We start from the raw sequence: 23455 nt of genomic DNA, 5'->3' as shown, positions 1-23455 counted from the left end.
AGGGCCTCTAGCTGCTGCAAACAAACTCTAGACACATGTGCTACTTTGTGCAACTGGCTTATGTGGGTCCTGGGGAACTGAACCTGGGTCATTAGGCTTTGCAGACAAGCTTCTTAACTGTTAAGCCATCTTTCCAGACCCAAGTCCTTAAATTTTGAATAACTTTTTTTTTCTTTTCTTTCTTATTTTTAAGTTGGTACTGGAAATTTTTACACATGTATATAAAGTATTTTGATCACATTCACCTCCTATTACTGTCTCATCACCTCTCCCTGAACTCCTTCTTCTTCCCAACTAGACCCACACCTACTTTGATGTCTTTTTTCTTTGTTTTGGCAACCCACTGAATTTCATTAAGATTGCTGCATGTAGCCTGGGCTACAGTGAGACCCTATCTTGAAAAACTCTTGTGTTCTCTTCCCCTGATCCCAAAATGACCCTCTGCCTCCTGTCTCTTGCCCCAAGCCCTCCATCCCTCGCCTCTGAACACTTAGCCTCCCTTTACACCTGGCATTTTGATGTCATAGCTGTTGACCAGAGTAACAAGCTACTGCATTCTTCCATCTGTCTTCTCACAGGGTGCACAAAGCCCATCTCTCTATAACAGGTGTCTGCCAGAGACTGCCTCGAAGCCAGCTCAATACAGGGATGATACGAGAAGCCTCTGTTTCACTCAGGACCAAGTCATAACAACATGCTACACTGGCGCTATTGATCTCACCACTCTGCCACCTCTAGCCACCATGAAACTGCCTCCCCATCACCTGCCATGAAGGGAGACCCATTGACTGTATTATCCAGCCTCTCCCATAAGAATTCACTGCCTTTTTTGTCAGCATGAAAAAATTAACCTTCATGTCTTATCATTAACAAAAGACTGGAATGTTAGGTCAGGACAAAAAAATAAGAGTCACAGCAGGACAGCAACAGAGACATAAGGAAGTGGGTCATCTGCATTAGTCAAGGAACCACCCAGCCATCATCCCTTCCTTGCCCAACAATCCCCCAGGTCATGATTTCCTACCTCCTTATCTCCCAGGTCACCTGGTCACTGTTCTAGTCTCACACCCAAACTATTTAAAATGGCAAATGTAAAGAACAAAGGACTTCTTTTCCCTTCCTCACCTTCCCCCAACTGAAGAGCTCTATATAGCCCATAGTCTGTAATTTCAAAGTTGGCTGTGTTCCTCTCTTGAGAGTAAGTCCTGGCAGCTTGTGCTTTTCCAGAATAAAAGCTTCCATCTTTGCCTCAGAAAAAGGGGGGGGGGGGTGAAAAAGATTGCTTTGGGCTGGAGATATGGCTTAGCGGTTAAGGGGTTAAGGCGTTTGCCTGCAAAGCCAAAGGACCGAGGTTCAATTCCCCAGGACCCACATGCGTCTGGAGTTCGATTGCAGTGACTGGAGGCCCTGGTGTGCCCATTCTCATTGTCTCTCTCTCCCTCCCCCTCCCTCCCTCCCTCCCTCCCTCCCTCACTCTCTCTCTGTTAAAAAAAAAAAAAAGATTGCTTCATGAGCATGGGTGGGGTCTTATTTACAGAAGCACAAGCAATTTACTGTGGGACACAGGCTCGGGATAAAGCAGACCTTGCTATCAGATACTAGGGCCCCAGGCTACACAAGTCACAGCAGACTGAACTCCAGACATATCTCAGGTCCCAGGACTGGCAGGAATAAGACTCCTATACCCCTGGGGTCTAAGTGAGCCTGGATCCCAGGCCTGAGACCAGCAGGAGTAGGGCCACTCCCTCTCCCCCAGCCCAGGGCACCTGGATGTCCTGATAAGACTTAGGCTTCACTCATAGTCCTATGATCATTGGCAAGTTGCCTAGGAAAAACTCTTATATGGTATCAGCCAGCAGCCTTCACACAGACCATCCCCTGCAACCCGGACCCTATACCTCTTCCCACCACTACATAGATCACCTGACTCTTTCTCTACGAATGTCCCTATATACCAACTAGACATGGCAAGCAACTTTTGAACCCACCAATCCCCTTAGTACCCTCTTCCCACTGCTCTCTCAACTGCTTATAAAAACTCAGTCCTGGACTGGAGAGGTGGCTTAGCGGTTAAGCGCTTGCCGGTGAAGCCTAAGGACCCAGGTTCGAGGCTCGACTCCCCAGGACCCACGTTAGCAGAGGCACAAGGGGGTGCATGTGTCTGGAGTTTGTTTGCAGTGTCTGGAGGCCCTGGCATGCCCATTCTCTCTCTCTGCCTGTCTCTATCTCCTCTCTGTCACTCTCAAATAAATAAAAATGAACAAAAAAAATTAAAAAAAAAAAAACTCAGTCCCCTGACAAATAAACGAGCTATATTCTCTGAAGCTGTCTCCCAGGTGTTTCTTCACGTTACACTCACAGCCACTCAAGACCCTGCTCCACAGTTGCCTGGACACCTCTGAGGAGACAGTGTGCAACAGCTTCCTGAGGAACTAGGGACCCACAATGTACCAGTGGGTACACCACTAAGGATAATGTCTTTCCTTCTCCCAGCAATCACTAACTGCCAATAACTCATCAGGGAAGGAGTCAGGCCCCATGAGCTCCTCCATCATCTATAATGATGCAATGTTGACCAGCCCAACCTTGTACAGGTCTTATGCAGGTAACAAAAGCCACAGTGAGTTCATGAATGCGATGACCACGTTCCCACCACACTCTTCCCACCCTTCTGGCTTTAACTTTTTTTTTTAATTTGAGAGAGAGAAAGAATGAGAATTGGCATGCCATGGCCTCAGCCACTTCAATCAAATGCCAGATGCTTGTACCACTTCACCTTTGTGCATCTGGCTTAACAAGGGATCTGGAGAGTTGAACATGGGCCCTTACATTTTGCAGGCAAGCACCTTAAGCCATCTCCCATATCATTTGTTTTGCCCCTTCTTCTGCAATGCTCCTTGAGCCATGAAGGGGTGATACAGATGTTCCACTCAAGAGTCACTTATTCCTAGGCTAAGAAGATTGCTCAATGGTTAAAGGCACTTATTTGTAAAGAGCCTGCTGACCCAGGTTTGATTCCTCAGTACCCACATCAAGCCAGATGCACAAAGTGGTACATGCCTCTGGAGTTCATGTGCAGTAGGAAAAGGCCATGGCATGCCCATACTCATTCTCTCCTCCACTCTCCTTGCAAATGAACAAACAATTTTTTAAAAGTCACATATTATCAACAGTCTGATGAATTTGAGTCTCCCCAGTAGTAAATGACCACTACAAAAAGAAGGTTGAGAACAGCACTAATCAATGGGCATAAACATAAATGTTTAGAAGACAGTTTGATGGACACAACACTTTCACTTAGCTAAACAGCAGTAACCTTCTTCCCCAGGGTCTAAGATGTCCTCAGCCACAACTACCTGATTAGAACACATGTGATATGAAAGTAGAGGGGTAGGGCTGGAGAGATGGTCCAGCAGTTAAAGCACTTGCCTATAAAACATAACAGCCTGGGTTTAATTCCCTAGTACCCACGTAAAGCCAGATGCACAAAATGGTGCATACATCTTGGGGTTCATTTGCAGTGGGCAGTGGCTAGAGGCCCTGGCGCACCTATATATTTTCTCTCTCTTTCTCTCTCTCTCTCTCTAATTCCCTTGCAAATAAATATATTTTTTTAAAGTACAAGTGTGCAAAGGTTATTGGTAAGACCCTACTGCCGAAGAAACCATATGCTGCTGGTACAGAACATGGAGTAACCTGGCTGGAATCTGATAGAGAGTTCCCAGACAGTTAGCTTGTCTAATGCCAGAAGGTTCTACATGAGAGACTGGGGGAAAATGACCAACATCTGTCCAAGTAACTAGTGATCTAAGCTACTCAGCGGAAAACAACCTGATGTGATTCTCACATAGGTGCAATAGTGGCGCATAGCTATGGTGGGTAACCAACTGTTCTTGATTTGGCTAAGGGATCCATTCAGTGGAATGGAACCCATAGCTGGTTCTGGGAAACAAGACAGAACCATATCCAAAAAGTAAGCACACTCTCCACTATCAAGCTCCCACCAATCGTCAGCTACAAGAGGGCCTACACCTATTAAATTCTCTCTAAAATAATAATGGTTACCCCATTTATCTGGCACTAACTTCACTCTCTATTGCAGAATCTGCTTCTCTTTTTCAGATGGATGGAGATTCTGAGGAGAGAATCAGCCCATCATGTCTCACCAGGGCCCCAGCTGAAGAAACCATAGAGTAATTGAAGAAATGAGCAAGAGTGCTGCTTTCTTGGTGAACCTGGTACCAGCACAAGGGTAAGGGAGTAACACTCATAGAACACTCAACTCCTACCAAACCAGAGACACAGAGGCTCCCAAGACCTCATCACTGAAGTAGACCTAAAACGAACTCACCATGGCTCATGGAAATTCATGGAAGAGGAAGCAGAAAATTTGCTAGAGCCACGTTGGGACATTATGCACAGATATATTGCCTCTTACCCATAACTGATGTCTAACCCCACAATGCATGACCCACATTCCCTAACAAGGAGGGTCCCTGTGGAGGGAGGAGGCTAAGAATGATACCAACATGGCTGTATAAACACTGTGTATATAACTAATAATAATAAAATAAATAAAAAGGACAGGTGTGGAATATTAGGGGTGGGAAGGTTTAAGCAGGGATGGAAGTGGCATGAAGCCATATAGAAACCTACTTCTTTGTTATCTTGTTAAAAAATAGAATTGGGGACTAGAGAGGTGGCTTAATGGTTAAGGCACTTGTCTAGAAAGCCAAAGGACCCAGGTTCAATTCCCCAGGACCCACATAAGCCAGATGCACAAAGAGATACATGTGTCTGGAATTTGTTTGCAGCAGCTAAAGGCCCTGGCATACCCATTCTGCCACCACCCCAATAAATAAAAATAGAAAAAGTATTTAAAGAAAACATAGAAGCATGAGCTGGGAAGATAAGATTGCTCAATAGTTAAAGGCACTTACTTTCAAAGCCTGCCAGCTTGGATTCACCCACATTAGCTGGACCCAAAAAGTAATGCAAGCATCTGGTGTTCACCTGAAGTGGCAAGAGGCCTGGCATGTTCAAACACACATATATGCACAGAAATAAGTTAAATAAATAAAATGTTTAAATATATTGATATATAATTTCTAAAACTAACTTGAACAGAAGTACCCTGCTTGGGTGAATAATGCTGCTCCCAGATGCCATCCAACATTAAAGGAAAATCCCAGTGCCTGGAGTGAGACACCTCCCAGTGAGTTGTTAGTCAGGGAAGCCCATGAGGTCCCAAAACAATATAAGTTATTGCCACTGCTCTCAAATGCCCACCAGAATCAGAAAGCTTGAAACTGCTGCTGAAGATACTACATAATTCAGCTACAGGATACAGAGAAATCAAGACAGAATTAAACTGGAAAAACTTTCTTTCTAGCTAGCTTCCACTGGGGTAGAAGGCACTATGCAAGCTGTTGAGGGAGAACAGTCATCAACAGTCTTACCCAAGCAAGAGAACCTAACACATAACCAACTAGCTAGGCAAGATGTACCCACTAGTGCAATAGTGGCATGACTGTTATGGGAGTGACCAACTGCCTCTGAATGAAGGCACTCAATGGGAGAGAATCCATGCTTGGTACTAAACAACTTATAATACCTTAAAGAGTCAGTTTATTATGTTGCTTCTTGGGAAGCTTTCCCCTAAACAGCCTGCAATCTAATTACTTCTTTAGTACCATGGACTAGGAAGCATAGCCATTTTCTATTTCTGTCTCTTGCCTCTCTCCACTTTAAAGGAGATGCTTGATAGCAACAATAAAATTAAATGCTTACCTTCTTACTCCCAATTAACATAATTAGTACATACCAAGCTTTGCAATTATTGTTAAATGATAAGGGAAACAAATACATAAATCTAACTAGTGAAGAAACTCTTGCACCTAAGCACTTCTCCAAATCAGTAAAATCACCCTTTAAATCCAACTAAGTGTATCGTTTTACAATTGTTCCCATGGACATTATACCACTGCTACTATCGATCCAATTTTGCAGATAGAGAAATCCCAACCCATATGCAACATCTAGAAGAAAGCTTCTGGAGGACTGGAGCTTCCTAACAGTTCTATTTCTATATACAGTTCAACTTGAGACAAAATGCCCAGTTAACATGTTAATCAATCATTCAGCAAATATCCAGTATGATAAAAATACTCTAACAGCCAGGCATGGTGGCGCACGCCTTTAATCCCAGCACTCGGGAGGCAGAAGTAGGAGGATCGTCATGAGTTCGAGGCCACCCTGAGGCTCCACAGTGAATTCCAGGTCAGCCTGGGCTAGAGTGAGACCCTACCTCGAAAAAAAAAAACCTCTAACATTATCTGCCTATTTTTGCAAAGTCCCCAACTACCTAGAAATTATTTAAAATGCAAAAACACTAAGGTTGTAAACAACTAAAATAATGTTTGCTGGCCAGGCCTGCTGGTAAAGGCCTGTAATCCCAAGTACTACAGGAGTGTCACAAGTTCAAGGCTCAACTATGTTATAGAGTAAATTCAAGACAAGCCTGGGCAACTCAGTGAGATCTTTTCTCAAAACCAAGTAAAACACAGGCTGGGGAACACAGCTCAGTGGTAGAGCACTAGGCCCTAGGTCAGAAAAGAGGAATAATAATGTATAGTCACTGGTCTCCTTTATGTTCAAATACCACAAGCATGTCTAGTGTTCCTACATTCCTCGATCCATCTATCCCCTCACATTACTATATCACTATTAACAAACGTCTTCCTCCCTCAGATTTCCAAATCTCCTTCCTCTCCCTCTCAGCCAATGGCCTTGCTTTCTATGTTCTTCTATACTGTTACTGTAGATCAGGAATTCTCAAGAGGGGTTTCTGAACTACCCCACCCTGGGTAGAGAGCAAAGGGCGAATGTTGTAAATCACCTAAATGGTGAAATGCATCAGGGCTCAGTCCTGGCCCCATTCCTTTAGACTTCACTTACGTCTTCTGCTCAGACTTATGAGCTTGATTCACATAAGTATATGACTGCATAATGACATTGCCATTTGGAAGTATAACATGTGCACAACTGAAAATGACTTCAGCTCTTCCTCCTCTCCCTTCCTTAATACTCTGTGGTCTTCTCCATTTCACTAAGTAGTGATTCCATTCTTGAGCTGCTCTGGCCACAAACCTTGAAACTACCACTAACCATTCTTCCCTATCTGACCACTCTAGCTTAGAAACAAGTTTACAACTCGTCATTCCCAAGTATCTCCCCTATCCATACCACACCTAAGTCACCTTTAATTTAAATGGATTAATGAAATGGCCTGCTAGCAGTTATCATTCCTGCCTGCTCTGTACACAGTCAACATAGTAATCAACCCTTTAGGTCAGTCTCTTGATTCTTACAAAGTCCCACAGGCACTACATAACCTTGCCCCATTTCTACCTCAGTATTCTTCCTTCTACTCATTCTTTTCCATCCAAACTACCTGGCATGCTCTGATCTCAGGTTCTCTGTAGTAGTGCCAATGGCTTTCTCCCTATTGGCACTTCATTACGTTTAGGTCTTCACTCAGGTCTCTTTTCCATGGCCACCGATACTGTCTCCTCCACATCCCACCAGCCTTCTTCATTCTCTTTTATTGGTTTGTCTTTTCTCTAGTACTTTCTATCCCCTGGACATACACTTTAAATTTGGTGTCTTCACTTCCCCATCCTCAATGTAAACTTCACAATGTCAGGGACTTTTATTGTGCTGTTTACTATTTTACCCAGTGCCAGGTACTCAATATTTGTGAAATTAATAAAGACAAACCCCAAGTATGAATGCAATATTCTAAAAGCCCATATCCATAGTTTGATTCTCCCTCAAAGCACATTTGTTTGGTGTGGTTTGGTTTCGTTTGTGGGACAAGACCTCATTCTGTAGTCTAGGCTGGCCTCAACCTCAGATTTTCTCCTACCTCAGCTTCCCAAGTATTGCCTTTATTAGTAGTAGTAGCAGTGTTGTTTTCAATGCTGCTCAGAATCAAACCCAGGGCCTTGTGAATGCTAAGCTGTTTCTTTTGTAGTTGCTGTTTGGTTTTGGAGACAGTCTAACACCCTGCCCCTCACCCCCCAGACTCCTGATCCTCCTCCTGCCTCCACCTCCTCAGTGCTGGGATGACAGGCATGGATCCCCACACCCAGCTCAAAGCACATATTTATTTTGAAAATATTTATGTTTATTTATTTGTTTGCGGGAATAAGAAACACAAGTCTCTTGCCACTGCAAATGAACCCCAGATGCTTGCATCACCTCTGTGGCTGGCTTTACGTGGGTGCTGGGAATTGAACATGGGGCCAGCAGGCTTTGCAATCACCTTTCACACTGAGCCATCTCCCTAACCCTCAAAAGTATGTATAACCCTCAGACCCACATCCTTATTTTCAAATTCAGAATTCAACCCGCAATTGCTGAAATTACAAGTATTTCATTTGGATCTAAGTACTCAGCCCCAACGACTCCGGAAACTGATGGGGCGAATGCTGCTAAGTCTTGAGCGTTCAGCTGCTGTCTGATGGATCCCAAGGTTCGGAGAACCGAAACACAGTATGCTTCTCCTCAGAAGAACGCAGCCCCAACTCAATTTCCTAGGTGCCTCAAGTCTGAGCAGCCACTGAACGTGACCCGAAGTGGAACTTAAGTCTGTTCAAGTGCTCTTCACCAGATAGTATCACTCTGAATAAATGACACGTAAAGAACGCCAGAGAGAGAAAATCGCCCGGGGTCCCTCGCGCGCCCTGACAGGTTTGAACAGCTTCCATGACAAATGCGGCTTCCCGAACTTGAGCCTGGCACTCGACGCTCCATCCTACCTTGGCGAGGAGCTGACACACGTCCCAGAGGGCGGCACAGGCTGGCCCCGGGGCCCAGGGACGGAGAAGCCACCTTCCTCGCCGTCGCCGCCCGGGTGCACGCCCTCCCTCGCCGCCGCCCAGCCTCCTCAGCACCCCTCCCGGCCTGCGCCCGGCCGGCCGCGCTCCGGCACTTCCTCGCCCCGAGACATGCACGCACGCACGCACGCACGCACGCACACGCCCCTACCCGAAGCGCCGGCTCCGGCTCCCGCCCGGCGCTGCCCGCCTGACCCTCACTCCGCCGCCGCGCGGGAGCACAAGTCCCCAGAGCCGCGCAGCCGCACAAAGCACCGGCGCCGAGCCCGCGGCCACTTCCGCCCTCCGCTACCTAGCTGAACACACAACCCGCACCGCTGCGAGCCGGGAAGCCCACCGCGTCCAGTCACCCTCGGCGCCCAGAGATGACGTCACGAGACCCCACGTGGCCTACGCTCGGTCCTCGGAGTTGGGCCCAACCCCGGCGGGAGGCCGCAGCCGCTCGTGAGCATGCGCAGACCGAGTGGAGCGCCTGACCGCCGAACGCTAGCGCTGTGGATGGTCTCTACGCCTCTGGTGTTGGCGTGGATCAGTGTGACGGTTCTGTAGGAACAGATAAGAAATTCTGACACATCCTGGCGTTGCCGTGAGCGTAGCATCTTTTCTTGACATCGCAAAGCAGTACTATTGAAATGCTAGCTTTGAAAGTGACTTTTTTGGGTTATGTAGTGATGAGTATGGACGCACCAAGGGCCTCCTGCCATTGCGGAAGAACTCCAGATATGGCTTTATGTGCGTGCCTGTGAGTCGAACCCGGGTCATCATGCTTTGGAAGCAAGCACCAGGCAGCCAGCTCTCCAGCCCCACAATGAAATTTTAAAACACTGTAGAAAGAAAGTGAAGAAGACACTAAAAGATGGAAAGCCTTACAATGCTCAAGAATTGGTAGAATTGATTTTGTAACTGTGGTGGTTTGATTCAGGTGTCCTCCATAAACGTAGGTGTCCTGAATGCTAGGGTTCCCAACTGATGGAGATTTGGGAATGAAAGCCTCCTGGAGGTGGTGTATTGTTGGGGGTGGGGCTTATGGGTATTGTAGCCAGTTTCCCCTTGCCAATGCTTGGCACACTTTCCTGTTGCTGTGGTCCATCTGATGTTGGTGAGGAGGTGATGTGTACCCTCTGCTCATGCCATCATTTTCCCCTGCTATCTTGGAGCTTCCCCTCGTGTCTGTAAACCAAAATAAGCCCTTTCTTTCCCGCAAGCTGATCTTGGTCAGATGTTTTCTGCCAGCAATGCAAACCTGACTGTAAAAAAAAACCATAGCTATATTACCAAAAGTCATCTACAGATTCAGTGCACTTCCCACAAAAATTCCTACAGCATTCTTTACAGAATTAGAAGAAAGTAATCTTAAAATTTACATGGAAGCAAAAGACCCCAAATAGCCAAAGCAATCCTAAGCAGAAAATATATATATACTGCTGTAGGTATCACAAAACCTGACTTCAAATTATACTAGAGGAGTAGTATAATTTGGGGGGGATGACTCAGCCAAAGCCTAACAACCAGGTTAGACTCCCCAGAGCCCATGTAAACCCAAATGAATAAAGTGACAGAGCATCTGGAGTTCCTTTGTAGTAGCATCCTCCTTTTACTTTCTGTCACTCTCTGCAAATAAATAAAATAAACGTACGGGACTGAAAAAAAAAAAAACAGGCATGTAGACCAGTGGGTCATAATAGAGGATCCTGGAAACAAATCCACACAGCTACTGCCATCTATTTTTTTTTTTTTTTTGCAAAGGTGTTAAAAACACACATTGGAAAAAAGACACTCTCGTCAATAAATGATGCTGGGAAAACTGGATCCCTATCTTTCAACCCTACAAAAATCAATTCAGGGTTGGAGAGATTGTTTAGTGGTTAAGGTGCTTGCCGGAAAAGCCAAAGGACCTAGGTTTGATTCCTTAGTTCCCCCATAAAGCCAAATGCCACGGTGCATGAGTCTGGAGTTATTTAAAATAGCTAGAGGCCCTGGTGCACCTATTCCCTTTATCTCTCCCCCCCCCCCCGTCTCTGTGTCTCTTACACACAAATAAAATACTTAAAAAAGATCAATTCAAACGGATCAAAACCCTTAATGTAAGATGGCCCTTTGAAACAGATAGAAAAAAACAGGTAAAAACACTTCGAGATATTGGGAAGGACTTTCTGAAAAGGAAGCCAATAATACAGGAAATAACCCCAAGAATTGACAAACGTGATTATGTCAAATTAAAAGGTTTTATATAGCAACGAACTGAGTGAAAAGACCACCTACAGAATAGGAAAATAATCTTTGCCAATTGTGTATCAGACGATTGACATCTGGATTATAATTGCAAAAATTAAACATCAAAAATAATCACCCAATCAATAAATTGGCTAGTGAACTGAATAAATAGTTCTCAAATGAGATGCAAGGGCTAGAGAGATGGCTCAGTTGGTATAGTACCTGCTGTGTTACTCTAAGTATCTGAGTTCAGATTCCACATAAAATTTATGCCAGAAGCTGTGGCACACATACCCCTGCATTTATAAATACACACAAGCACATGTGCATGCACGTACACACACATGCACACACACGATTTTTAAAAAGAAATACAAATGGCCAACGTTTGAAAAAATGTTCAACATCTTTAGCTATAAAAGAAATGCAAATTCAAATGGTTTTTGCAATTCCATTTCATCCCTATCAGAATAGGGAGATGATGGGGAGATGGCTGAGCAGTTAAGTTTGCAAAGTCTGCCGGCCTGGGTTCAAATCCCCAGTACCCATGTAAAGCTATATTTATAAAGTGGCAATGCATCTGGAGTTCTTTTGCAGCAGTGAAAGGCTGTGGTGCACCTATACACACACACACACACACACACACACACACACACACACACATTCTCTCTCATTAATAAATTGCAAAGGTAGCAAGTGCTGGCAAGATGCTTGGAAAGAGGAACACATCTACACACCTAATGGAAGTGGAAACTGCGCAACCTCTATAGAAGCCAGTGTACAGCTTCCTCAAAAAACATTTTTACACTTTTAAAAGCTGGGCATGGAGGCATTTGGAAAGCAAAGGTAAGAGGATCGATCATTGTGAGTTCAAGGCCAGCCTGGGACTACAGAGTTCCAGGTCAACCTAGGCTAGAGTGAAAAAGAAAAAAAGAAAAGAAAACCAACTACTATATGACCCAGGTATAGTATTCCTGGATATATACCTGAAGGATTCTAAATCACTATGCCACAGAGATACTTGCACACCCGCGCATCTTGAAGTCAAACCAGAGTCAAGTGTGGCAGCTCATGCCTTTAATTTCCACAGCAAAGAGGCCGAAGAAGGAGGATTTCTGTGAGATTGAGGCCAGTGTGGTCTACATAGTGAGTTCAGGCCAACCTTGGCTGAAAAGTTAAATCCTATCTCAAAGAAATACAGAAGGAAATAAAGTCCATCCAAAATTAGTCTTGTTTAAGCATCATGGCAAGCCTCAATTTGAATGTGCCAAGCTTCCAATAATTTTGTGAGTTCAAGATACTATGTGTATGGAAAGTGAAATGTAGCTCCTAGGCAGTAGCAAAGGGATCCCCTGAAATTTGAACTCACACATAAATAAAAATTTGAAACTTCAATATGAAAAAAGGGGCCAGGAAGATGGCTCAGTCAGTAAATTGCTTACCAGGAAAAGCATAAGGAAGAGTTCAAATCTCCAGTCCCCACATAAAAACCAGGGGTGGCAGTATGCATAGATTATAGTCATAACACTGGGGAGGTGGAGATGGTTAGTACTCACATTTTAAAGAACTTTTATATGATTACACATGGACTATATATTAGACCATATGAAATTCTATCACAGACACAAAAAATGTAGGTTCCTATTGAAAATATGCTGTAACTGATTCTAGTTTCTGAGTACTCCCTACGTACTTCTCTACAGAAATGGATTCTTCTTACAGTTAATCATTAGTTTATATTAGCTTCCAAATGTAAATGAAAAATAACTGTAAATGCTATTAAAAATATTCCAACTTCGGGGCTGGAGAGATGGCTTAGCAGTTAAGGCTCTTGCCTGCAAAGCCAAAGGACCCAGGTTTGACTCCCCAGGACCCACGTCAGACAGATGCACAAGGGGGTGCACACATCTGGAGTTCATATGCAGTGGCTGGAGGCCCTAGTGTTCCCATTCTCTCTACCTGCCTATTTCTCTCCCTCCCTCCCTCCCTCCCTCCCTCCCTCCCTCTCTCTCTCTCTCCCTCTCTCTCTCCCTCCCCCCCCCTTCTCTCAGTAAAAATAAAAATACTAAATATATTATATATATACCAACTTCTACTTGTTTAGGTTTAAAACATTTCTAAGCCCACATTTATATAAAATTTTAGGAAAAATTACTCTTCAGGAAGAGTAACATCTATCTTTAGACATTATAGTCATAAATTTTTAAAACTTTTTTATTGACATTTTCCATAAGTATAGACAATAAACCTTGATAATTTCCACTCCCATCATCCTTCATTTAATCCTCTCCCCTTCTAATTAGTCTCTCTTCTATTTTGATATTATCATCTTTTCCTCCAATTATGAAGATCTTGTGTAGGTAGTGCCTGTGCTTGTGTAGGTAGGCACTGTGAGGGCATGGATATCCAGGCCATTTTGTGTCTGGAAGATTGCATTGTAAGCATTTGTACCCTTCCTCTGGCTCTTACATTCTTTCCAGCACCTCTTCCACAGCCTTGGAGGGTATGATAGAGACATCTCAGTGCTGAACACTTTTCTGTCACTTCTTCTCAGCACTATGGTGACTTCTGAGACACCCCAGTGGTCACTGCCATCTGAAACTTCTCCAGCCACTGTGTTGTATGGCAAATTTTCTCAGCACTGAAAGGTATAAACAATAATTGCCAGTTTTATCAAACGCAGCTGGATAAATGGCTTGGTGCTTAGGGCATTTGCCTGCAAAGCCAAAGGACCCAGGTTCAATTCCCCAGGACCCATGTAAGCCAGATGAACAAAGTGGTGCATGTGTCTGGAGTTCATTTGCAGTGGCTAGAGGCCCAGGAATGCCCATTCTCTATCTGCCTTTCTCTCTCTCTCTCCTTCTTTCTCTCTTTCTCAAATAAATAAATAAGCATATTTTTTTAAGGCAACTGGGTCAACTCATGAAAAATGGTGTGGGGAGAGTCATCAGCCCACTTCTACCTGAGATTTAGGCACCCCTGCACCAGCTGTATATGATAATGCACAAGATCTCATGACATGGGGCGGATAAGAAGATAGAATATATAGAAAGGAGAAGATCTAGGAACAATGAGCTCCACTGAGGTGGGATCTCTGGAGTCTCTGTGCTCTGTGCGTAAGCCCTCACCCTGAGGCTGAGCATCCTCCAAAGTGAACCCAGTATACTGAGCTCCACTGAAGGGCTGCTCTGTGGTCTTACACTCCTGGACCAGGGACAAGAAGCTTCTAGAAGCTTTCCCCAGGGAGTTCATTCAGAGTGGAATGAGGCTTCTCCATGGTGCAGCTGCTCTAGGGTCCTGACGCTCTGAAAGTAAGCCCTCATCCTGAGGCTGTGGGAGGAGCATCTGAGGAGTAATTTAGAGGCAAGAATCTCCATCAAAGTGGCTGTTTTATGGACCTCACGTTCCTCTACTAAGTAAATCCTCTTTATGTTCTGAAAGTGACACACACACCCCATAATAAACACCTTATTTCACTGAACTGGTGTTGGTACGATCGTACTTTGGTCTGCCATATGACCCTATTTGGGGTGAAGATGTGTCCCCATCTCCCCAGGGCTAAAGTTTCCGCCACACACTGCAAATGAATTCCAGGTGCATGTGCCACCAGGTGCATCTGACTTACGTGGGAATTAAGCCTAGGTCTTTAGGCTTCTCAGACAAGCACCTTAACCACTAAGCAATATCTCCAGGCTCAAGAGAAGCTTCTGTAACCAAAAGTAAGAGTAGCATTAATATATGGGTAAAAACATTTAAAAAGTGCTTACAGAGCAGTTTGGTGGGTATAATATATGCATTTAACTATACAAAAACAGGCATTACTCTCCTAGGGCTCATGACTGACCCAGCCATAGGTTTCTGACTAGGTTTTCAGTACCAGGCATGTGTTCCTCACATGGAGTGGGTCTTCAGTTCAGTTATAGAGTAGTTGGTTTTCCCCATAGCAAACATACCACTATTGCACTACTTGGAATATTTGGCTAGCAAATCTTAAGGCTTACAGGGCCTACTGCTGTTTAATATCATTAATGACTTCTCTCTCCCAAAAGGCTACATGCAGCATAGCTCTTTACAGATTTGACAGCTAGTTAATAGAAAGGAGGTTTCCAGCTCAGCTTGCACTTGATTTCTCAGTGACGTACAGCCCAAGTATATGGAGTCTTCAGCTATAGAGTCGTATCATCTAGCTCTCGTGGGCAACCAGGAACATTGGCAATAGTCTGTAATGTGTTGGAGGCATCAGGGACCTCCCTGACTAACAACTCACTGGAAGGTTTCCCCACCCCTCACACTCATTTTTTAAAATTTATCTATTTGAGAGAAAGAGATAAATAGAGAGAAAGAGAGAATGGGCACGCCAGGGCCTCTAGCCACTGCAAATGAACTCCAGATGCATGTGCCCTTTTGTGCATCTGGCTTAAGTGGGTCCTGGAGAATTGAACTGGGGTCCTTAGGCTCCACCGGCAAATGCATTAACTGCTAAGCCATTGCCCCAGCCCCACACTATTTTTTTTTTTTTTTTTTTTGAGGTATGGCCTCACTGTAGCTCAGGCTGACCTGGAATTCACTATGTAATCACAGGGTGGCCTCAAACTCATGGCAATCCTCCTACCTCTGCCTTCCAAGTGCTGGGATTAAAAGAGTGCACCACCACGCCCAGCTAAATATTTTTTTTTTAGTAACAATCTATGGTATCTGAGTGCACCATTGTCCAAAGAGGTATATTTCCATATGGCTTATACATAACATCTTAAATGTTGATTAACCCTCCTTCCACCTTTCCTTTACTCAATCCCTTCCTCTGATCCCACTTAGACCATTCACTCCCCAGTAATCTGCCCCTGTATTTACATATGTATAATAACTTCCTCTTAAGCCCTCCCCTCTCCTCCCTCCCTTATAGCTCCTTTCTAGCTTCCTGAACTCTACTACTGACTTTTGCCCCAACTCATATGCAAATCTAAACATTTCTAGTTAGGATCCACATATGAGAGACAACTTGTGGCATTTGACTTTCTGGGCCTGGGTTACCTCACTTAGTATAATACTTTCCAAATCCATCCATTTCCCTGCAAACTTCATAATTTTATTTTCCTTTAGCACTGAATAGAACTCCAGATGAATGTACCACATCTTCATTATCCTTTTATCAGTTGAAGGACATCTAGGCTGGTTCCATTTCTTAGCTATCGTGAATAGAGCAGCAAGAAAAATGAATGAACAAGTATCTCTAAGATAGTGAGTTAAAATATATGCCAAGGAGTGGTATAACTGGGTTATATGGTAAATCTATTTTTATCTGTCTCAGGAACCTCCCAACAATTTCCATAATAGCTATACCACTTTACATTCCCACCAATAGTGTAGAGTGGTTCCTCTTTTTCTACATCCTCACCAGCATCTATTGTCATTTGTTTTCTTGATGTTAACCATTCTGACATTCTTTTGTGTTTGTTTGTTTTGTTTTATTTTAGCTTTTGTTTTTCAAGGTAGGGTCTCCCTCTATCCCAGGCTGACTTAGAATTCACTATGTAGTCTCAGACTGCTTTTGAACTCAAAGCAATCCTCCTACCTTGGCTTCCAGAGTGCTGGGATTAAAGGTGTGTGCCATCACTCCAAACTCAAAGTAGTTTTAATTTGCATTTCCTTGATGGCTAAGGATATAAAACATGTTTGGCTTTTTAAAAAAATCTAATGATTTATTTGAGAGGGACAGAGAAAAGAAGGCAATAGAGAGAATGGGCAGGTCAGGGCCTCTAGCCACTGCAAATGAACTCCACACACATGTGACACCTTGTGCATCTGGCTTACATGGTTTCTAGGGAATCAAACTTAGGTCCTTTGGCTTTGCAGGCAAGTGCCTTAACCATGAAGCCATTTCTCCAGCCCATGTTTTTTATTTTATTTTGTTTTATTTTATTTTATTTTATTTATTTGAGAGAGAAGGAGTGAGAATGAGTGCACCAGGGCCTTCAGCCACTGTAAATAAACTCCAAACGCATGTGCCACCTTGTGCATCTGGCTTATGTGGGTCCTGGGGAAATCAAACCTGTGTCTTTTGGCTTTACAGGCAAATGCCTTAAGCACTAAGCAATCTCTCCAGCCCTAAAACATTTTTTTCTAGAACATGTTTTTAGATGTTTATAGGCCATCTATGTTTCTTATTCTGAGAACTCTATATTTAGTTCTGATGCAGGATTTTGGGACTCAGGAGGGGCTTCCCCAGAATTTATAAAGCTGAAGTTTAGAGTTCTGTCCTACCTCCAATAAGTAATTGATAAAGATGGACTCAAGAAGGATAAATTATGAACTATTAAATTTATTTGGGCAGAAAACACAATTTGTGAGGTTTATTTAAGGGAGATGGGGATTTAAAAGAAATTTAGGCTTATTAGAGTAAAGCCATAAGCAAGTGGACTTAAGAGAAATTGAGGCTTTTAAAGAGAGATTAGAGTAAAGCTGCAAGCACATGGAAAGCTCACTTAAGAGACGCTGAGCCATTGGAAAAAGGGTTAGAGTAGAGCCACAAATGCATGGAAAGTAGAATCTAGGAGCTTGTGTGGAGTCTTAGGAGGAACCCACATGGCATTTGCCATGTGCTTTTCCACATAGGGAAAAATGAGAGGGCAAATATCAAAGCAGAGACCAGGAGATTCAGAGGAGAAATGAGTAATGAAGAGGGTTACACACATGGTTACCTTGAGTTTAAATAAATTACATGGATAGCAAGCCGAGAGTTGGTGAGAGCATCCACGTGGCAGATTGGAGTATAAGGAAAGTACACACATGGGTAGATTCAGAGACCAGAGGAAAATCATTCAAGTAATAAAACTGGGAAATTATCCCAAACTATAAAACAGAGGCAAGTAGAAAAGTTTAGATCAAAAAACAATGCTGGCAGGCATGGTGGTACAAGCCTTTAATCCCAGCACTTGGGAAGGAGAAGTAGGAGGATCACCATGAGTTTGAGGTCATCCTGAGATTATATAGTGAATTCCAGGTCAGCCTGGGCTAGAGTGAATACCTACCTCAAAAAAAAAGAAGAAGAAGAAGAAGAAGAAGAAGAAGAAGAAGAAGAAGAAGAAGAAGAAGAAGAAGAAGAAGAAAGAAAGAAAGAAAGAAAGAAAGAAAGAAAGAAAGAAAGAAAGAAAGAAAGAAAGAAGAAAGAAAGAAAAAGAAAGAAAAAGAAAAAGAAAACAATGCTCTCCCCACCCACCCCCAACCCAGCTAGGCTAGGTAAGAGAGAAGCTAGACTCATATGTGTCTCTGTGGCCAAGCAAAGAAATGCAAGCAGAGCTGAGCAGAGCCAGAAAAGCAGAACAGAGCTTAGCAGAATGGAACACAGCTAATGGCAGGAAGAATATAGTGGCCTTTATAATATAGAAAATGTATTCTTTTGTCAGATTCAGGTATGCAAGGGGAAGACCCTATTGGTTTGTAGATCTGGAGGACCAGCCCAGCTTGGCCAGCCCACCTGGGCCATTTATGTAAATAGTGGGCTAGGCTGTGGACAGCAGGAGTGCTGTAGATGAGTCTCTATCAGATATGGGTTCCATTCCTGCCAAGAGTTCCATGCTTGTGCCAGAATGAGATGGCATGTGGCCTGGCATCTCCTGTTCTTTCTGGGTCTCAATTTCTAACTGAAACTGCCTAATATAAAGATTTTTAGTACCCTCCTTCAGGTCCATAGACCATGTTTGATTGCGTTGTTTGATTTCTTAGTTTTTTTAAGTTCTTTGCATATCCTGAATACTAATCTTCTGTCAGATGTATATCTGACAAAGATCTTTCTGCCATTCTCTAGGCTGCCTCTTTGCGCTATTCACAGTGTCCTTTGCTGTACAAAAGATTTTTAATTTCATGAGGTCCTAATGGATTAGTGGCTTCATTTATTCTGTTCCATTTCATTGACCTATGTGTCTGTTTTGGGGCTAGTACTATGCTGTTTTTTTTTACTGTGGCTCTATAATATATCTTAAAATCAGGAATGGTGATACTGCCAGACTTATTTTTGTTGCTCAGAGTTGCTTTGGTTATTCAAATTTGTGCTTCCAAGTGAACTTTAAGATTGTTTTTCTATTTCAGTGAAGAAGGCCATTGGAATTTTGATGAGGATTGACTGCGTTAAATGTGTAGATTTCCAGGCATGGTGGCACATGCCTTTAACCTCAGCACTCAGGAGGTTGAGGTAGGAGGATTGCTATGAGTTCAAGACCAATCTGAGAGTACAGAGCAAGGTCCAGGTTAGCTTGGGCTGGAATGAGACCCTACCTCAAAAAACAAACAAAAATATGCATAGATTGCTTTTGGTAAGAATGACATCTTTGCAATAATGATTCTTCCAATCCAAGTATCCAAGGGATATCTTTCCATTTCCTAGTGTCTTGTACAATTTCTCTCTTGAGTGTTTTAAAGTTTTTGTTGTAGAAATCCTTCATTTTCTTTGTTAGGTTTATTCCAAAGTACTTTATTTATTTAGTTAGTTATTTTTTGGTAGAAATTGTGAATAGAATTGTTTCCATGATTTCATCCTTAGCATGTTTGTTGTTTGTATATAGGAAGGCTACTGATTTGTCTGTGTTAATTTTGTGTCCTGCTATATTGCTAAAGATGTGTATCAGCTCTAATAGTTTGCTGGTAAGTCTTTAGGATCCCTTATGTGTAGAATCATGTCATCTTTGAATAATGATAATTTGATCTCTTCCTTTCCAATGTGTATCCCTTTTATGTCTGTTTCTTCTCTTATTGCTCTAGCTAAGATTTCCAGTGCCATATTAAATAATAATGGCGAGAGTCAAGTGTGGTGGCACATGCCTGTTGTGCACAGGTAAGAGCCCTGGGCCAATGAGGGTTAAAATGGGCCTGAGCTGCCAGGCATGACTAAGGGCCCAAGGGCTACAGGAGGCCACTCCCTCCCCAGCCCTGGACAACTGGACATCCTAATAAGACTTAGACTTCCCTCATAGCCCTGTGACCTTTGGCCAGTTGCCTAGGAAACTCCATATATATATATATATATATATATATATATATATATATATATATATGTGATATCAGCTAGCAGCCTCACACAGCCAATTCCCCTGCAACTCGTCGTACCCCATACCTTTTTCCACCATGACATAGATCATCTGATTCTCTCCCTATACACTAGAATGAATGTCCCCAGGCATCAGCTAGCAACGTTTGAAACCACTCATTCCCTTAGGACCCTCTTTCCGCCCTCTCTCTCTCAACTGCTTATAAAAACTCAGTCCCCTGACAAATAAAAAAGCTGTTCCCTGAAGCTGTCTCCTAGGTGTTTCTTCCCATCATGTTCATGGCCACTCAAGACCCTGCTCCATAGTTGCCTGGATGCCTCTGGGGAGCCAGTGTGCAATGGCCTCCTGAGGAACCAGGGACCCCACAGGCACCTGAATAGGGACCCTCTGAGACACACCAGGGTAAGTGAATACTCCCTGTAAGAGTCTGAAAATCGCTGAAGAAAGACCCTGTACTCAAATAGTACATAAAAGCAAAGAGCATTTATTCTGCAGAATCAGCCAGCATACAGGGGTCAACCATTCATACTAAATGGCAACCTGGAGAGGAGCACGCAGGTCCCTTTTAAGCACAACTAGAGGAATTCCAGGTGGGTTAGGTAATCTTTTAACATGATTGGCTAAGCAAGCAGCAGTTACAGTTGTACGTCTTTGATTGGTTGGGCCCGAAAGGGTTGTGAAAGGGACATGTCTAAGCATGTTTGGACAGTCCCCAGGAACTGACTCAGCCCCTGGATGGCTATCTTCTCCGACCATAGGTGAGGGTCACTGTTGATTAACAACCTGCCCTTTCCAGAGGTCTTGCCTGCTTCTCCAGGAAACTGAAACTTAGATCTAATTAGGGTGGCACCTTACTGAAGCCTACCATGGCATCAGTTTGCTCCCTTCACTCCCCTGGAGGGATACTGTCCTCCTGAGGGATATCAGCCCCCTATGGCCTTGTCTCCATGTTCTGAGGGCTGGCAGGTTTCTTTCTTTCCTCCTTTACTTTCAGTTCATGGCATTATGAGAGATGGAACATGGTGCCCTCTGGTCTTGGTGTTTCCCCTCTAAGGTGGCTCAGGTCGGGCGGTAGGCTCATGTGCGCAGAGACAGCTATGCCTCAGCCCAGGGAGCAGCAGGACCTTCACTTTCCTCCCCAGCGCCCCCCCCCCCCCCCCCCCCCCCCCCCCCCCCGCCCCTCTCCTCTGTTCCCCTTCATGAAGCTGGCTCCAGGGCATACTCGCCCTGTGAGGAAGCCAGATTCCAGAGGCACTTTCTCTCAAAGACCATGTGCCACCCAGACCAGCAGGCAGCCCACCATCTCAGCTGCTGCCTCCATGCCTACCAGACCTGAGCCCCAGTGAGAGCCAGGGAGCTGGGTGGGGCTGTTCCAGAGCGCCCACCCTGCCCAGCCGCCACCACCCCCCTGGTGCCCTGAAGCAGCAGAGTGGGCAGAAACAAAAAAGATTGAACTAAAGCCTATGGTGAGCTGAAATTTTACATAAACAACGCCATACTTCGTTACATGATATCATAAATATGTAATTACTGAGTTTATGTTGTAGGTCAACTTCAACTACACAGAAGATTATTGAAAACAAAATTCTCTCTGAGGTGGTGACTCATAATTTGTCAGGTATTTTAAAGAGATTGTAATGTCCTGTTACTTAAAAGGCAGAGGCAACCAGCCTGAGTTCTAGGGCAGCCTGCCTCAGACATAAACAAAAATTTGCCTTAGTTACTCCTAGTAAAAGCATTTCCAAGTGTGTTAGAGGTATTAATGACTTATAAAAGTGTGTTTCATGGAGTTATTAATAGGAGATATCTCAAATCAATCGGTTATATAAAGTCTGTAGTTATATATACTGGTATTATAAAGCAAATCCAGTTGTTAGGTAGAGATTTTTGATAACATAAAATTGCTTTAATCTAGACTACTTGCCTGTCAATGAGTAATAGGATTAATCAATTTGGTGTAGTTTCTCTTAAGAGTCTTATAACAAAGGTAGTTAATTGTGGGGTGAGATGAGTTGATTGAAGGAACTGGGAAGGAATTTTTCAATATTGGATATAGAATGCTCATTAAAAATGCTTTTTGAGGCCAGGTGTGGTGGCGCACGCCTTTAACCCCAGCACTCGGAAGGTGGCAGTAGGAGGATTGCTGAGAGTTTGAGGCCACCAAAGTGAGACCCTACCTCGAAAAACCAAAAAAAAAAAAAAAAAAAAAAAATTCTTTTTGAGTGGTATTTAGATCAGAATGTTAAAGTATGTAGATGAAGGTCTGCATATGTAGGAAAGATATAGATCTAAAAAAACCAAATTTTACCTAAAATTAATTTCCTTTTGTAAGGAACAGAAAGCTAATTTTCAGGCTAAGCCTAATCACCATGCCTAAAGTTAAAAATTTTTCAACTAGAGCTGGGCATGGTGGCACATGCCTTTAAACCCAGAACTCAGGCAGCAGAGGTAAGAGGATCACTATGAGTTTGAGGCTGCATAGTGAATTCCAGGTCAGCCTGGGCCAGGTGAGATCCTACCTCAAATAAAAAACAAAAAGATTTTTCAACTATTGGGGTGGAGAGATGGCTTAGTGGTTAAGTGATTGCCTGTGAAGCCTAATGGCCCCAGTTCTAGGCTCAATTCCCCAAAACCCATGTAAGCCAGATGCCTAAGGTGACACATACATCTGGAGTTCCTTTGCAGCGGCTGGAGGCCCTGGGGTGCCCATTCTCTCTCTCTCTCTCTCTCTCTCTCTCTCTGTTGCTCTCAAATAAATAAAAATAAACAAAAATAAAGGCATTTTTTCAACTGTTTATAAACTGTTAAAGATGCTCTAAAATAGGCCGGGCGTGGTGGCGCACGCCTTTAATCCCAGCACTCGGGAGGCAGAGGTAGGAGGATCACCATGAGTTCGATGCCACCCTGAGACTACAGAGTTAATTCCAGGTCAGCCTGGACCAGAGTGAGACCCTACCTCAAAAAACCAAAAAAAAAAAAAAAAAAAAAAAGATGCTCTAAAAGTTTTATATAGGGACATAGACTTAATGTAAATTCAGCTTACATTAGACACAGGTGATGGTCTATGCTATATGCTAGGTAGGTCACAAAATCATAAGCACAGGTGCAATTCACATTCTTTGGAGGTTTAACCAGATTAGACATAGACAAGACCCCATCACCTTGTGTATTACAAATGAGTATGCTTAGCTCTCTTATCTGTTATTTCCTTTTGTTCTTGTTTGCTGTTATAAGCTATTTAAAGTCATGGAAAGCTGGAATCTGGAGAAAGGGATGGCGCGTCCTTTATCTCAGACCCCA

At 43.6% G+C, this 23455-nt stretch overlaps 1 protein-coding gene across 4 annotated transcripts in view; it reads right to left on the bottom strand.

Annotated features, from left to right (window-relative positions):
- Positions 1-9154, bottom strand: part of Atg5 (autophagy related 5) — a 133065-nt gene extending 123911 nt beyond the window's left edge. Inside the window, exon 1 of one of the 4 annotated variants that reach the window (XM_045155291.1) lies at positions 9052-9153. The gene's annotated coding sequence lies outside the window, so the exon portion shown is untranslated. Of the gene's footprint in view, positions 1-8822; positions 8938-9051 lie in introns of those variants that run through there. The other 3 variants (XM_045155288.1, XM_045155290.1, XR_006638170.1) reach the window with 3 other exon arrangements.
- Between the last annotated feature and the right edge of the window lie 14301 nt (positions 9155-23455).

The sequence above is a fragment of the Jaculus jaculus genome, chromosome 7, assembly GCF_020740685.1.
Source record: "Jaculus jaculus isolate mJacJac1 chromosome 7, mJacJac1.mat.Y.cur, whole genome shotgun sequence".
Lineage (NCBI taxonomy): Eukaryota > Metazoa > Chordata > Mammalia > Rodentia > Dipodidae > Jaculus > Jaculus jaculus.
The sequence above is the reverse complement of the archived record's forward strand: the minus strand, read 5'-3'. Positions and strand labels throughout refer to the sequence as shown.